Raw genomic sequence first — 15,846 nt, 5'->3', positions numbered from 1 at the left:
TATAGAGTATTTCTACAATGAAACAATTTTTCAATGCACTGTAAGTGCAATCAACAATTCTTTCAAGTACAGATGTGAATCAAATAGTATGCCTTTTACATTACAAAAAAGAATAACTCTTAACAGAGTATGAAACAACAGAGAATAATTTGCTTTTTGTTTGACTACAACATGAATGTCTTGAACAAAACATTTATAATGTTCATTATCTTTGAATTGAAGAAAAATTGTCACATCCATAACTATTCACCAATTCCTTAACAAATTACAGAATGAGAAATTATGTTTTTGCCGAAGTTGAAATAATGTTATTTTCTCACCATACCCGTAATAGGGTTAAGAAAGAACCACAAATTTTTCTCACCATACCCGAACTAGGGTTAAGAAACAATCACAAAGTTTGCTCATAATAAAATGAATGCTAACCCAGACTAGGGTTACATATGCAAACCCTTAAACCGCAATGATTATTTACATAAACACATACTAGCAACCATGCAACATTACCACATAATGATACATGAATTTTAAACACAAACCTTTAACAGTAAAGAATAACTTAAACCCTTAATCGTTGGGAAACACAAACTAGGGTTTCGAGCTTAACACATTTATAGGAATGAACAAGCTACAAACCCTTTTTCAGTTAAGTCTAAATGAACTGACAAAGAAACAAAACCCTAGTAATGTGAAGCAAAGAAAACTGAAACAAAAAACCCTTTAATAATTTTAGTTATGAAATAAGAAACTAGGATTTAGGATTAGATACACCTGTTAACTCCTTTAGAAGCAAATCAAATTGCCTCAGTTCTTCGCAACTATTGTAGCTCACAGCTACTAACATCTTTGCCAACAAATGCTAAAAAAACAAACCAATTATTCTACAAGCTTGTCGTCAAAATTGTTCATTGTCATGCAACTGTGATTATGCCTCAGAAAACCCAAAGATCCAATCCTTACAGTCATGCCCTAGCTAGACTATGGCTAGGGTTTCAAACTCAACCAAAAAAAATATATGATATCCCTCCAAAAGATATGTTATGCCCTTACAAAAACCATAAGTTGTCGACCCCCAAAAGCTATTTTGATAGGATTAGAAACATTGATAACAATATAACCTTGTCAAAGCTAAAGACCAAGACTTTATACATTGTGCTCAAGTCTTTAAACATTTAACATTACATTATGCACTTTGTCAAGTATCTTATGTAATGTAATCCCTTGCAATGAGATGACCATAATCAACAAAGGAGTATATTTTATTGCTTTTGACATTAATGCCAACAATGACCAAGAGGGACAACAAAAACAACTTTAAAGCAACTAATCCTTTAAAAACTATTGAAGACATAAAATGGGCCTTAATCCATTTCCACTTACTATTCCTTAAAAATGCATACCTACTAAAATAATTAATTCTAAAAGTATAAATGTCTCGGATAGATGACAAATTTTCTATTAAACACTAAAATGTTGACCATGACATCATGCCAATCTTTTGCCAAATTCACCATCCCATTTATGTACCTCGTACTAATACCTTGTTAACAAGCAAAGAATTAATTCGTAGGTTTTTGTTAACATTAGAAACTAAAGATAAAACCCTAGAATGATTGTGTACAAAAATTGCTACCATAGGTGATTGAAAACATTGTTTATGGCCCTTTATGATGTTTAAAACCTTGTAATATAAATAACCACAAATACTAATATAAATTATCCTCAACAACTGAAAGATTTTATATTAAACACTAAAACCTTAACCATGACATTATGCCAATCTGTTGTCAAATTCACCACTCCAATTAGGCACCTTGTACTAATACCTTGTTAACAAGCTAAAAATTAATTTGTAGGTTTTTACTAACATTAGAAACTAAAGATAAAACCCTAGACTGATTGTGTACAAAAATTACTACCATAGGTGATTGAAAACATTGTTTCTAGCCCTTCAAAGTGTTTAAAACCTTGAAATATCAATAACCACAAATACTAATATAAATTATCCTCAACAACCAATATACATAAAAAAGAAGGAATTTATGAAGTGTTAAAATTTACACTATTTGCTCACAAATTTTTATTGCGTTAGCCCAAACACTTAGTAGTAAGAACTTATTGATATTCTTCCTCGTAATGTTTGATATTTGAACTAAAAAATGATATTCTAGATACCCAACCGATATTATATTCTTGGAGACAAGGAAATTATTATCCATCTATTATGTGATACTATTGCAAGTGACTATAATATTTGTTTTAACAATTTTAAGTAGCTAAAAAGTTATTTTTTTTGTTCTTTTAACACTAGAAACTAGCTATTTCATCCCAAGTACATTTTTAAGGTGCATTTTTTACTTATTCATATTTGAACAAGATATGTTCTTTCTACATGAAAATCTCAAACTTAAGCAAAATAATTTGATGGCTAAACACTTTTGTCATCACTTTTGTGTGTCTAATTCAAGGAAACATTTTGTTTCAAACTTAGTCAAAGAAGGAAAAACCACACAAAAAGTGTGTTTTAGATTATATTTATATTAGATTCGAACCTAGCAACACAATTTTGCCACTTGTTACATAATTGAACACAAATTTGAATTAGTTCTCTTATTAAATAAGTGTGCCTTATTTATAGCCTCTTATCCTTCTTAAAAGCTAATGGAACTTTGAATGGTTTTTAAATCTTCAAAATGCATCTAGATGACTTTTATTTTGTTTTTACCATAAAAGGTGTACCTATTTGTTTCACTAACTATTTCATATCCTACATGCACTACACTTAAACAATTATCACATTTTATGACTACCAAGGAAAAAAAATATGACCACTAACATGTGCACCCCAAGTGTTTATGAATTGATCTTTATGTTGTTTCACACTTTTATTATTTTATTGCTACTTCACAAATAATTGATCAAATTTTTAAAGTGGTTTTACCACTCAAAATGTGTGCCCCGCTTCGCTTTATTGTTTTTTAACTAATTTCCTACCTCTTACTACTCAAGCACATTTTATTAAGTAATTTTTGCCTTTTAAGTGGAGATTTTATTGGTCGAATCCATGAAAAAGTGCACCAATTTTCAACTTAAGTCTTAGTGTTACCACATGAATGTGCACCCTTGTTGAATTGAGTTCAAACGTTTAGTGAAACATTGGGATGACCTCACAGAGGATGGGATCCAATGATTGAGACCAAACCCCTTGTTATAGAGCTAGTTCTCTGATTGTGTATCTCACTTATACTCTTAACTTCACCGAGAAAAGGGAGAAAAAAGACTTAAAACAAAACCAAAATCTAAAAGGTGATGCACCAAACGCTTATGACATGTACCACTACTTGACATATTCAACAAGTTCAAAGAACAAACTAAACCAAGCACAACTCAGTTGAAGCTTCTAAAATTATATAAAGAATTAAATATTCTTCTCAACTAAAAGATTCATAATTTGATAACATAAACAATTACCTAAATGCATAAGTATTTTTACATGAAGGTGATTTAAAAATGAGACATAAAATAAAGGATATATTAGATATCATGAAATTACATCTATCATTCTCAAAACTTCACACAATATGAAGAGTGTGAAAAGGCTAAAAGTTTGTTTATTGATCAAAAAATACTTCACAACAACTGTATACAACAACTATATACAAAACTATTTTATATATTTTTTAGTTACAATGCTACTCATCCATGAAAGAATGCATCCAGTTACAATACATGCTCTAAAAAAAGCAATAACTCTCCTCAAACTGAAACTTTGCCACTACTTTAAGAACCATTCGAAGTTCTCATCAAGTTATTGCACATAATGCTTTGTATCTTCACAACCTTCCCATAAATTCTCATTTCTAAGTCATCAAGCCCATTAGAAATATTTTTTAAGAGTTTTTGCGAATGTATATTGGCACTCCTCTTTATCACCATATTCATCCTCTTGTTGATAGGAAGGGATACCATAATCTTCAACCATGGAATTGACACTTTGTGTGTATATTTTAAGGTAACCACTCTTGACGTACATATCAATATCTCCAACTCCATTGCAATCAAATCTTTTTGTGACCATAAAAATAGGAAATTCCATTTGATTCACCAAACTTTTACTTCACCAATGCTTCATTATTAGGCTTGATCTTAAAGCCATTAGCTTGTCTTTGGATAAGGACACAAATCTCTACACCATTCATTATAGCCAAAATCATATTATATCATAATCACACCACATCTCTCTCAAAATATCTTAGAAAGATTGAATATTTTCTAATTTCATAAATCCTTACACTTACCCTCTCATGGTTTCCAAACAATTTGACATTTGTTATGCCTCTTCAAAATTAGAACTCTTGCCAAAATTAGCAAAACAAAGCCTTAAAATCTGTCATCTAGATAAAAGCCTCAACCTACATGGGACCTTAACCTTAACAACTTAGACCATTTAAAAAAAATTGACAAATCCTCTATCTCATTGGAATACATGGTCACTTAAAAACATCAAGGTTTTAAAAAATAAAAATTCTAAGACTTGTTTGCAGTATTGGCCATGCAAAGTGACATGAAATAAGCAAAGAATTTAAAACCTTTAAAGATAACTTCAATGATCTTATGAATTCCTAAGAAGCTTTTTGGGTTCGAACATTTTAGTGACTTTTGAGGGGTGTCTGCCTACTAGACACAAGGACAACTAGCCTTAAATGATCCATTGGGCATAGGAATCCAAAGAACGAACACAAAACAAACATTTAAGAGTAATGTAGACATGTCCCATAGCTGAGATACCTTTGAATCGGCAAGCAACAAAACTCTCTAAAACAGCTAAAAAAAAAAAAAAAAAGTAAAACAATGTGTGAAGGGCATTTAGAGGAAGATAAAACCTACCAACCTAACCTAAAACTAAACAATGATTTGATAGTCTAAACAAAGCCATTCATTGGTTCCTTGAAATAGCTACCTTATGAATTTGCAGCGGTTTTCATGGTTGAGACCAATCAACAAGGGGTGGAGAAAGGATGGGAAGTTGACAAATTGTCGAAACAACTCTCCAAGGAAATAGACGAACTCACTTACCCACATGAGCTGGTGGCAAAAATAGGTCTCTTGAGATGTATGTATTGGCTACCTCGGCTCTTCTTGATGCTCAATCTCTTGTCTTGAATCAAGTGTGATACATGGTGTTTCCTTCTTATTGGTCTCCAAATATGCTAAGTGTCTAATTGGACACCCTCACCCTCTTGTAGGGAAAAAAAATCAAAAAATGATTGTTAACTTCTCGCTTAAATTTTACTTCCTCTTCATCCCTCTGATTGAAAAAGTTCATCACTTGTGACCGATTTGATGGAAGAACATAAAATTCTACACAATGCTCATGCTGTTCATGATTCGCTTCTTCCAAAAGGTGTTGTTTCGGCATCTAAATTTGAACAAAACGCTTCTAACTCATCCCAAAAAATGTCCTCTTCAAGCTCCTCCTTACTCTTTTGTATGATAATACTCATCTAGTCTTTAGGGCTACCTTCTTGAAAGTTTGAATAAACAACATGTTCTTCTCTTTGATCAACAGGTTCTTGCTTAACTTGGCTAAAATCATCATGGATGATAATCTTTCCAATCACTGATAATAAGGCTACCATCATTTTTCTTTGCATAGATCAACACCCTATCAATATTTTTCACTTCCTCTCCTATTAATATAGGAATATTTCCTTCATCTTGTTCAACTAAAAGAGGCAGCTCTTTACACCAAACTGTACACTCTTGCTCTTCATCACCCTTCTCTTTCTTTTTATCCTATTCTTCTAACTAATTTATTAAAATAGGTAAAGACACACCACCTTCATTAAAAAAAAAAAAAACACGAAAGTTCTTCAAATAACTCAATCAGCACTTCATGTTGAGCACTATTTTCTTGCTCAATATCTCGTTGATCGTACTCAACACTCTGCTACAAGAAGTCTAATTTTTCTTCTCCTTTAACACATGAAAGCTCATCAGCTATGAGTTGCTCCTCTTTTACCTCACCAAACCCTTTGCTTTGCTCACCAAACTATCCTTCTTGTTAGACAATTGGCCCACGCAGATATAGATGAATAACAAGAGGACAAGAAGGTTGACTTAGCGAAGGAACTTGGGGAGTTTTTTGTTTTCTTGAGTAGATACTTGGGACGGCTACTCATGAGGAATTATGGACTGATTTTGTGCATGAGCAGGTTTTTGCAAAAGAAAAGGACCTCTAAAAATTGAAATGGGGATACTGATTCTGCCTTTTCCTTTTGTGCTTGAGAAAACAATTGCTTCATTTTCTCATCCTCATACCTTACTTGTGCCTCCATCTCTTGTTGATGGCAGTGAGCTTGAAAAGCATGCTTTACTTGCTACATGTTATACTCTTGTTGCCTCTTGATCACACAATTGCTTAGTCTAGCATGGCAACAAGCTTTCCATATCACTATTTTGCATGTTGTCTATGTTTTGAAGCTAGGGCATAAAATTGGTTTCTTGAGGATGATTTTGGGGATATCCTGGCTACCATGGAGGTTACGCATGGGTGGGGTGGGTGGCAAACATTTTGGACATGCTGGTTACTTCTTGTTACAAAGGAATTTGGACTAAAACCAGTTGCATTCTCAGTTTCACATGAATGGCAAGAAGGTGTAGGAGCAACATTTTCATGATACGGGGTGGAAAGACCTGCGTCCAATGAAACATGGACTGTGGACATGCTTACTCATTCAAAGAGTTGGAAAATCAAGAAATCAATTTTTCTTGTAATAAATTTGAAACATACCAGCATTTAAACTATTGAAACTAGTAACACTGAATTGAAGTTGCCACCAAAGGCAGAAATTGTTGACATACACCAAATATCAGCAAGAAGAAGGAAAGTTTTTGTCCCACCAGGTGTGCCAAAAACTATTATCACATGAACATACACCCTTTTTGAATTCGGTTCAACTGTTCAGTGAAACATTGGGATGGCCTCATGGAGTGTGGGCTTCAATGATTGAGACCAAACCCCTAATTATAGAGCTAGTACTCTGATTGAGTATCTCACCTATACTCTAGCTTCACTGAGAAAAGGGAGAAAGAAGACTTCAAACAAAACTAAAATCTAAAAGGTGATTCACCAAATGCTTATGACATGTACCACTTCTTGACATATATAATAAGTTCAAAGAACAAACTAAACCAAGCACAACTCAACTTCTACATATTTGTGCATGAGTATTTCATGGTAAAGTTGAAGCTTTTGAAGATTTTAGATGGAATCAGGTATTCTTCACAGCTAAAAGACTCATAACTTGATAACATAAATAATTACCTGCACGCATATGTATTTCCACAGGAAGTTGAATTGAAAATGAGACATAAAATAAAAGATATATTAGATATCACAAAATTACATCTATCATTCTCAAACCTTCACAAAATATGAAGAGTCTAAAAGGCTAAAAGTTTGTTTATTGATTAGAAGATACTTCAAAATAACTGTACTATTTTCTATATTTTTGTGTTTACAATGCTACTCACACATGAAAGAGCTCATCCAGTTACAATACATGCTCTGAAAAAGCAAGAACTCTCCTCAAACTGAAACTTTGCCACTACTTACATTGTTACACCACCTATTGTCCACTACTTACATTGTTCCACGGTTCCACGGTTCCACCACCTATTGTTTACTCACATGCTTAATGATAAAAAATGAGAAGTGTTCTTGATTGTTGAGTCAAATTCTTTGCCTTCGCTGATGGAAGAGTCATTTTCTTCTTCTTTTTTTTGGCTCCTCTTAAAACGTCCTAGATGGCGTTGGATAAGATGACCTTTGACTTTTTCTAACCGTCTTTCCTCTATCAGCTCCTATATTTTCTTTAACTTCCCAGATGCTTGCAATTGTTGTCAAAACTGTCATTGGCCCTTTTCCTAACTGACCATTACTGCCTTGCATAATGATATGGCATCTGGAAAAATGGTTGAAGCAAACAAAATCTCCTAGGATGTGGGAAAAAACCAGGAATGGACTTTGTATATGTTCAACTTGTTCTATGACACCCTTCTTTCATGTTCCCAATAAGATAAGCCACCATTTCCTTGCAGTCCTAATGCTACCTCTGCCACTCATCACACTGTCAAAACTACTTTTGTGCTATCCTTGTTGAGATGACTGTTAGATTTTGTGTTAGGCATTGACCTCTCAAATTTCTTTGCCATTGTTACCTACAGTAGTTTGTTCTGTTTGTGATCCATGATACATTCAAATTCAACCCTTAATATGAAGCCAGAATACAACCAACCAGTTGGTGACCTCCATATTTGTATATAAGTCTCTTAAATCATCACATTCTTCATGCCTTACTAATTGTATTCTTATCATAATTGTGTTTTATCTTTTTTCACTTTATACGCTCCTTGTTATAATCTGTCCTCTTGAGGTATATGATCTATCTTTGGCTCCTATTGTCCTCATTGCCCGTCCCTCAGCTCTGAATTGTATGTGCTCATCTGAGAATATTATCCATTCTCTGATTTAAGGTACCCTGCACTCAGCATGAACTTTTTACAAAATTATTTGCCTCCACAAAACAAGGTTTAAGAAGATACAAGCATTTCTCTCTCTCCTTACATAGCTTTATTACATCATGGCTTCAGCAACAAACAAGAACTAGCTACCTTCTTCCAACTCTTCTTTGATTTCTACATTTGCACCATCGAGTGTACCAATAATCATATACCCATTCAATGTATTCAATGCAAACTTCATGTTGCTAATGCCACTTGCCTCCATTCCAGCTATGTTGATATGGTGAGATTGCTTACTTAGAATCAAAATTTTATTTTCTTGCGTGGAGAATGCTGACGCAAAATGTTTGCAATCAAGTTACATTTGTTATTTAGCTCTAGCTTTTGGAGACAACAAAATGGAACCTGAGATTGAAAACTGTAGTGTGACCCCGTTCCTCTTTCTCTATATAGTACTTATTCAAATACTTCAAGAAACCCATCAATCTCCATCAATTACTGCATCAAAGATTGAAGCTTGCTTTGTATTATCATCATTTCTACTAACTTCAACTCTTTTCAGCTTCAACACTCAACTCATTATTGCTATTGAAATTGAGATTATAGATAAAAAAAAGATTACTTGATTTTAGTTTCGAAAGCTTACCTGCACTTTCAAATTCATTTGACATTATGTCAAACAACTTGTGTGCTTTGTTTGTGGTGCCATACTTCCTTTTGGCATTCTGTTGGGCTAACTCCATTGGTTTTAAAAGACAATTATTCAACAAAACCTTCTTTATGTGCAACTTTCCTTTTCAGTACTAATTGAATAATAGACGACACAATTTTTATGCAAGCATAAAATCATGATATCTAGATTGTCTGCATTCAATTGTAAACTCAATTTGCCCTTTTTCATTTTTTTCTAGCTTTACCCTCAAATAAATTTTCTTGCGGCATTGTACCAACAATACTTAAAAACAATGTTTTAGATCTCGAAAACCTTGACAATCAAATTGAAAATCTGTAAATCTTTCTATGGATTTGGCATTTCTTTAACTCATTCTAGTAATCATCACACTACACAGAAGCAAAACTCGTTGGTGTATGTTGTCAAACACCTCACGTGCTTACACTATGGTCCCCCATCCACATACATGCCGACCAAGAAATCTCCAACTATAATGTGATTTAATATTTCCTTTCTTTAAAACATTATCTGATTCCTATGATGATTCTGAGTCATCAAGTTCTTGCATAGAATGCTCTGTATCTTCACAAGCTTCCCTAGAAGCTCTCATTTCTAAGTCATCAATCCCATTAGAATATTTTTTAAGAGTTATTGCCAATGCATATTGGCGCTCCTCTTTATCACGATATTCATCCTCTTGTTGGTCGAAGGAGATACCACGATCTTCAACCATGGAATTAACACTTTGTGCGCATATTTTAAGGTAGCCACTCTTGACATACATATCCATATCCCCAAGACCATTGCAATCAAATCTTCTTGTGCCCATAAAAACATGAACATGGAATTCCATTTGATTCCCCAAACTTTTACTTCACCCATGCTTCATTACCAGGCTTGATCTTAAAACCATTATCTTGTATTTGGATAAGGACATGAATCTCTGCAACCATTCATTATAGCCAAAACTGATTTTGCATATAATATATCATAATCACATCACATCTCTCTCAAAATATCTGAGAGATTGAAAATTTGTTGATTTCATAAATCCTTACAGCTGCCCTCTCATGGTTTCCAAAGAATTTGACATTTGTTATGCCCCTTCAAAACTGGGACAGCTGCCAAAGTTGGCAAAACAAAACCTAAAAATATGCCATCTAGATAGAATCCTCAACCTATGTGGACCTTAATAACTTAAGACCATTTCAAAAAAACATTGACAACTCTTTCTCACATTGGCATACATGGTCACTTAAAACATTGTTTAAAAAAGAAAAACTTTCAACACTTGTTTGCAGTATTGGCCATGCAAAGTGACATGATTTAAGCAAAGACTTTAAGACCTTTGAAGATAACTTCAACAAACTTACGAAGACCTAAGAAGCTATTTGGGTTTGGAAACTCAAAATAGCCAACATTTATATCACTAACTACTTTGTCATGTTTTTGGCAGAAAAGTCAATGGCAAAAGTAACCAAAAAGTTCATCTATGGGAAATTCAGATGGCTTATACGTAAAATCTAAAAGTGAAACTTTATAATGGTTATACCATAGAAAAAGTGAGCCATCTTTGTATTTGATTGTTAGGAAAACATTTGAGTAGAGAAATTCATTAGATCAACCATTCAAAGTGTCTATTAATATAGAAAACATGTGACAAAGGTACCTTATATATATATATATATATATATTTTTTTTTTTTTTTTTCTTTTTAGTTTTTGATGTTGAAACAAAATGCACTTCAATATTTTCTAAAAAGAGTAACTTTAGGAGGAATTTGTTAAACTATTTCACTACCTTGCCACTTTTATGCCTTCATAACCTTTGTCATTTCATGTCACTTCCTTACACATAGGTGAAATCCTAACTCGTTTATCTATGCCAATTTAATTGTTATTCATGTTTGTTCCAATTCCCTAGTCTATCATCTTTACTATTCTTTGCTTCTCCTAATTTCTTGATCATCATCACTATTTACTCCTTATTTTACCATACAAAATTTATAAGTAAAGTCTTGGACGTGACAAGCTTTTGTAAACTAACTAGAAGATCGTAATTGACTAGATTGACACAAGTCAAATGATTAATCAATGATATAAATTAAATAATACAATATGAGTGGTGATCTTCATATGGGTACAATAGTTATCTCTTTCTAAGGACCATGGGAAAAACATAGACCATGTGAGAACTTCAAATCTTTGGCAATAAATTAGCTATTTTTTTGTTTGCGAGCAAGATTTAAGTCTACTCCAACATCTAATCTAAACAACAATCTAAAATGGAAGAATAAGCAAACACATCATGTGAAAGGTAGAAACAATACACCATCATGAATATAAGAAAGCATGACAATTTTTTACCCAAGGACAAAAAGAATAAACTAGCTTGACATAACTATTAATTGAATAATAAAAATAACAACCCCTTCATTGGATTTGGTTTTTAATTGCCAACTCGCATCTTAAAAACCTTTATCCATGGTTCATGCTTGTAAGAACAATCATGCAACAAAAATTCAAGGATGAACTATTAATATTTGGTGGGACTAGATAATCTTTTTCAATTAGAAACCTTTCTAGCAAGTAGAGACATTCTATTTTCTTCAAGAGATACATTGCAAGATCCTATGGCCACAACACATATATAGGAGAGATAATCACTCCATTTATGATTTGATCCTCCTCACCCATAACTTCAAAATATTCAATTGCAATTTCATGGTCTAGAAAGGTTGAAAGTGTTGGAGAAATATTTTTATCACCTACATTTGACTCTTCAAGTTTGAGATGGGTAAAATCTATTAATCCTATGTTTGGAATACTTCATCACCTACATAAATTGAGTCATATTATAACAATCCAGTCAAGTTAATATCTCTAAACACTATTATTATCAAAATATACAAGTTGAAGAAAACTATCACTTAGTGACAAACTCTATCATTCATCATCTTCTCACATAAAAGTACTAGGAACATGATCCTCCAATCTTTGTGTCTCCTCTTCATATCTTGAAGAAACATATTTGATTTTACAACATGTTCTTTTAACTCTTTTGAACATGCTCCCTAGAACTAAAATTCCTTATCCTTAGGACTTATAAAGCTTGAAGCTACAAACATCTTAGGTTCTATTTTCTTACAATTTTATTGCCATTCTTCATCTTCTTTTATAACCCTATCTAGCATAAGCTCAATAATAGCTATTAAATTATTGTTATCAACTTCTTTATTTGGCATCCATAGAATCAATTGAGGTCAAGGATAAACATGATACAAGCTTAAAAAATAAATCCATTGCATCTTGTACTAAACACCCTATTAGTGTAGGTTTTTATTTCCTAGTTGATTATTTATTTTCTTATTCCTAGTTTTTCCCCGCACTTTTAATTAAGCTTGCTTATGATTAATTAAGTGAGTATTAGTGTGAGTGGATGTAAGGTATTGGCATCTTCCATGAAAGCTACACTTGGATTTTCTATTGTGGTGGCCTCTTCTCATTGGTCATATTTGTCATCTCTCCCCTCTCTCATTTCCTATACATTCTCATGGATTCCATTCTATTGCATTGTACTCACATTCTATAGATTCTCTTTTACATTTTCTTAATGTTATTTACTTCTTTAGCATTTGTACTTATCTCTTGGAGGCTAACTCTGTGTTGTTATTTTGATCTTGTATCATTTGCATTCATAGTTCTATTTCTATTCATTTGCACTAAGTATTCAAGGTTACTCATCTTTTTAGATCCTAACATGGTATAGAGAAATTATAGTACAAGAATAAATTTTAGTTTCCTTATTTGAGAGATGGGTGTAGGGGGGTGGGGGGAGGAGGCTAATAAGTTTTCTATGGGTTTCCTAAAAACCCAATATGATCTTCTCTTGTATTTTTGTATGAACTTGAAAGTAAAAAAAAAAAGTTTGAAGGAAAATTTTAGCCTCTAACGTTTTTTGTACAAATTTTGTAAAATCTGGGTGTTTGCAGCATTTCGGTAATCCTAGTGGCTTCTCCATTTGTTTCATAGCATCCAAAAGGCTCATGAAAGTGAGATTTGATTTTCCTTTCACCAAAATTAAAGCACAAAAAATAAGAGAAAGATTGGAGGTGTTTTTATTTTTAAATCAGATTTTTGTTTTCTACAAGTTAAATCAAAAAATGGTTTCTAGGTTCTATTCTCAGCCCCCAAAAACGACTTAGGTACCTATTAGATTTTGCAAATAGTAAACAAAACCTGCAAAAAAATGTTGTCCAAAAAGTGATGCACATTCATTTTTTAGTTGGTTGAAGGTTTAATTAATTCATTTTTTCATCTTCTCCTTATTAGATTAAAAAAAGTTTTCTGGGTTTTGTTCATAGCTCAAAATTATTTCTAAATTTTTGTTATTCTTTTCATTCAATAAGTCATTCCTGCAAGGCAAATTCAATTTTTCAAAAAAATATAACTTTTGCCTTAGGTGTCAAATTTTAGCGAATAAGATATTGTTGGAAAGCTAAAGATGAGCACTTTCCGTTTTTGTTGGGCTTGATTAGTTGTAGTGCCCCTCCATGTCTTGCTTCAGATACATGCTACTTTGATTTATAAGACCATTTTATTCATTTTATGTGGTTCATTTCACTAATCTATGTGAATGATTGCATTCATGTGATCTTTGTTGTTAGACTATGTAATGTTGTTTATGTATTTCAGGACATGATTATTGTTGTATTTCATTGAGTTAGATATTGATGTTAAAATTGAGATACTTATGACATGGATTCTATTTTTGATGGTTTATTATGATGCATTATGTGATGTAAGTCTATGTTTTGATGATATCATTTGATTATTATTGTTGTGAGATTCTATGCATGGTTTGCTTAGTGTTTAGGGTGATAGGAATGATTTCATTCGTGAGCTCCATATGACATCACAATTTCCTATCACTAGTTGGGGATTAGAGATTTATATGTATATATGTATGTTTGTATACAACATGTTTTGGTGTAGGTTTGTAGGTATTAGACATTAACTCCACCTGATTCCACACTCACAAGTCTGAGTGTGACTTTATTGTGTGCGGGAAAAGTGGTGCAAAGAAATGGAAAATTCGGTTTCAAAAAGGTACACACACTAATGGGACTCTTGGTGCAAGTTATGGAGCTATATTTAATAGCTCGACTCCCGAAGGGACGTTCCATTGTTCTCTATCTCACAGGATCCATCAAGTCAATGCCTTTGCTCTCATATCACTAAGCAAAGTGACTTTAGGAATGACAACTCCAAGAATGAGGGATGTTTGATCAACTTAATATGAATGCATTCCTAGTTATGCATGATATTAAATCTAATATGATTTAAACTAGCATGCATATGATGATAAGATGAAAGATTAGTAAAACCTATCCTAACATGATATACTAGTCTAATATGAGAGTGCTATGATAATGGAAATGCTTCTTAAAATGCTTATTAAGATGATTTCTATTCAAAGAGAGGCTAAATGCTTGATTTAAGATGATTATAGATTAGATGCATGAAACTTGGATATATTTAGCAAAATGTCTATAAGTTTGATACTAAAGACTTAGATTATGAAAATGAGAGAATGAGAGCTCTATTTATAGGAAAAAATAGGGCAATGGATGGTCAAGATTGGATAATCATAACAAGGGCCAGGATTGAAAGTTATCAATCCATGTTTACAATTCTCACCAAAGAAATGGTGACAATTGTCAACAAAAGACTGCTTGAGAGGATATGTAAGAAGCATTAAATGCTTGAGAAGACATGATGGTCACCTTAGGACGTAAGGGTTAAGGTCAGGTTAAGGTTATCCATTGGATAAAGATTTTACCCAAAGGATAAACTCTTGTACAAGGGTTAAAGGGATAACCAAGGTCAAAGCAATGAATGCTTGATGAGACCCTTGGGTTAGATGAGAGTTGAGTTAGAGAGAAAGTCTCTAATCATGTAAGAAGGTTGGGTTAACCATTAATGGTTAGGAAGACTTTGAGGGTTAACTTGTTGAAGACATCAAGCCTTTAATGGTTTTCAAAGACTTTGAGGGTTTGAGAAATGACTTCCCTTTGCTTAGGAATGTGACAATATTTAGGAGATGGATTAGGCTAATTTAGAAGTGATTAGAAGAATCTATAAGGGGGTTTAGAGAGGCAAGTGGGAGATGTAGGATTTTGCAAGTGGATGGAGGGGAATTTTAATTAAAATAAATTACTTTATTTCAACAAAAATAGATGCAACTTGCATAAATACAAGTGGGGGATTTAAATAAATAAATTAGATTTATTTACTTGCAAGGATTAATGTAATTAAATGTAAATTTAATTAAAATGAGAGAAAGGGAAATTAATTAAATAAAATGATTTATTTAATTAAAGGTTATGAAAGGCTTAGGTGAACATAATTAAATAAATTGAGTAATTCATTTAATTAAATAGATGAATGTGAATAATTTAATTAAATAGAATTTATTTAAATAGAGGAATGTGGTTAAAATGAATATTAAATATTCACTTAGGAAAGTGGTCATTTTTATGCGTCTACATTTTGTCCCTCTTTGAAGTGATGTGTGTGCACATGTTGATTCAAAGAAGATTTTGCCTGATATGATGTTTGTGTCGAAATGTCGGTATGATGCCCCAG

This window comes from Cryptomeria japonica, chromosome 10 (genome assembly GCF_030272615.1).
Source record: "Cryptomeria japonica chromosome 10, Sugi_1.0, whole genome shotgun sequence".
Taxonomy (NCBI): Eukaryota; Viridiplantae; Streptophyta; class Pinopsida; order Cupressales; family Cupressaceae; genus Cryptomeria; species Cryptomeria japonica.
This window is presented reverse-complemented; position numbering follows the sequence as displayed.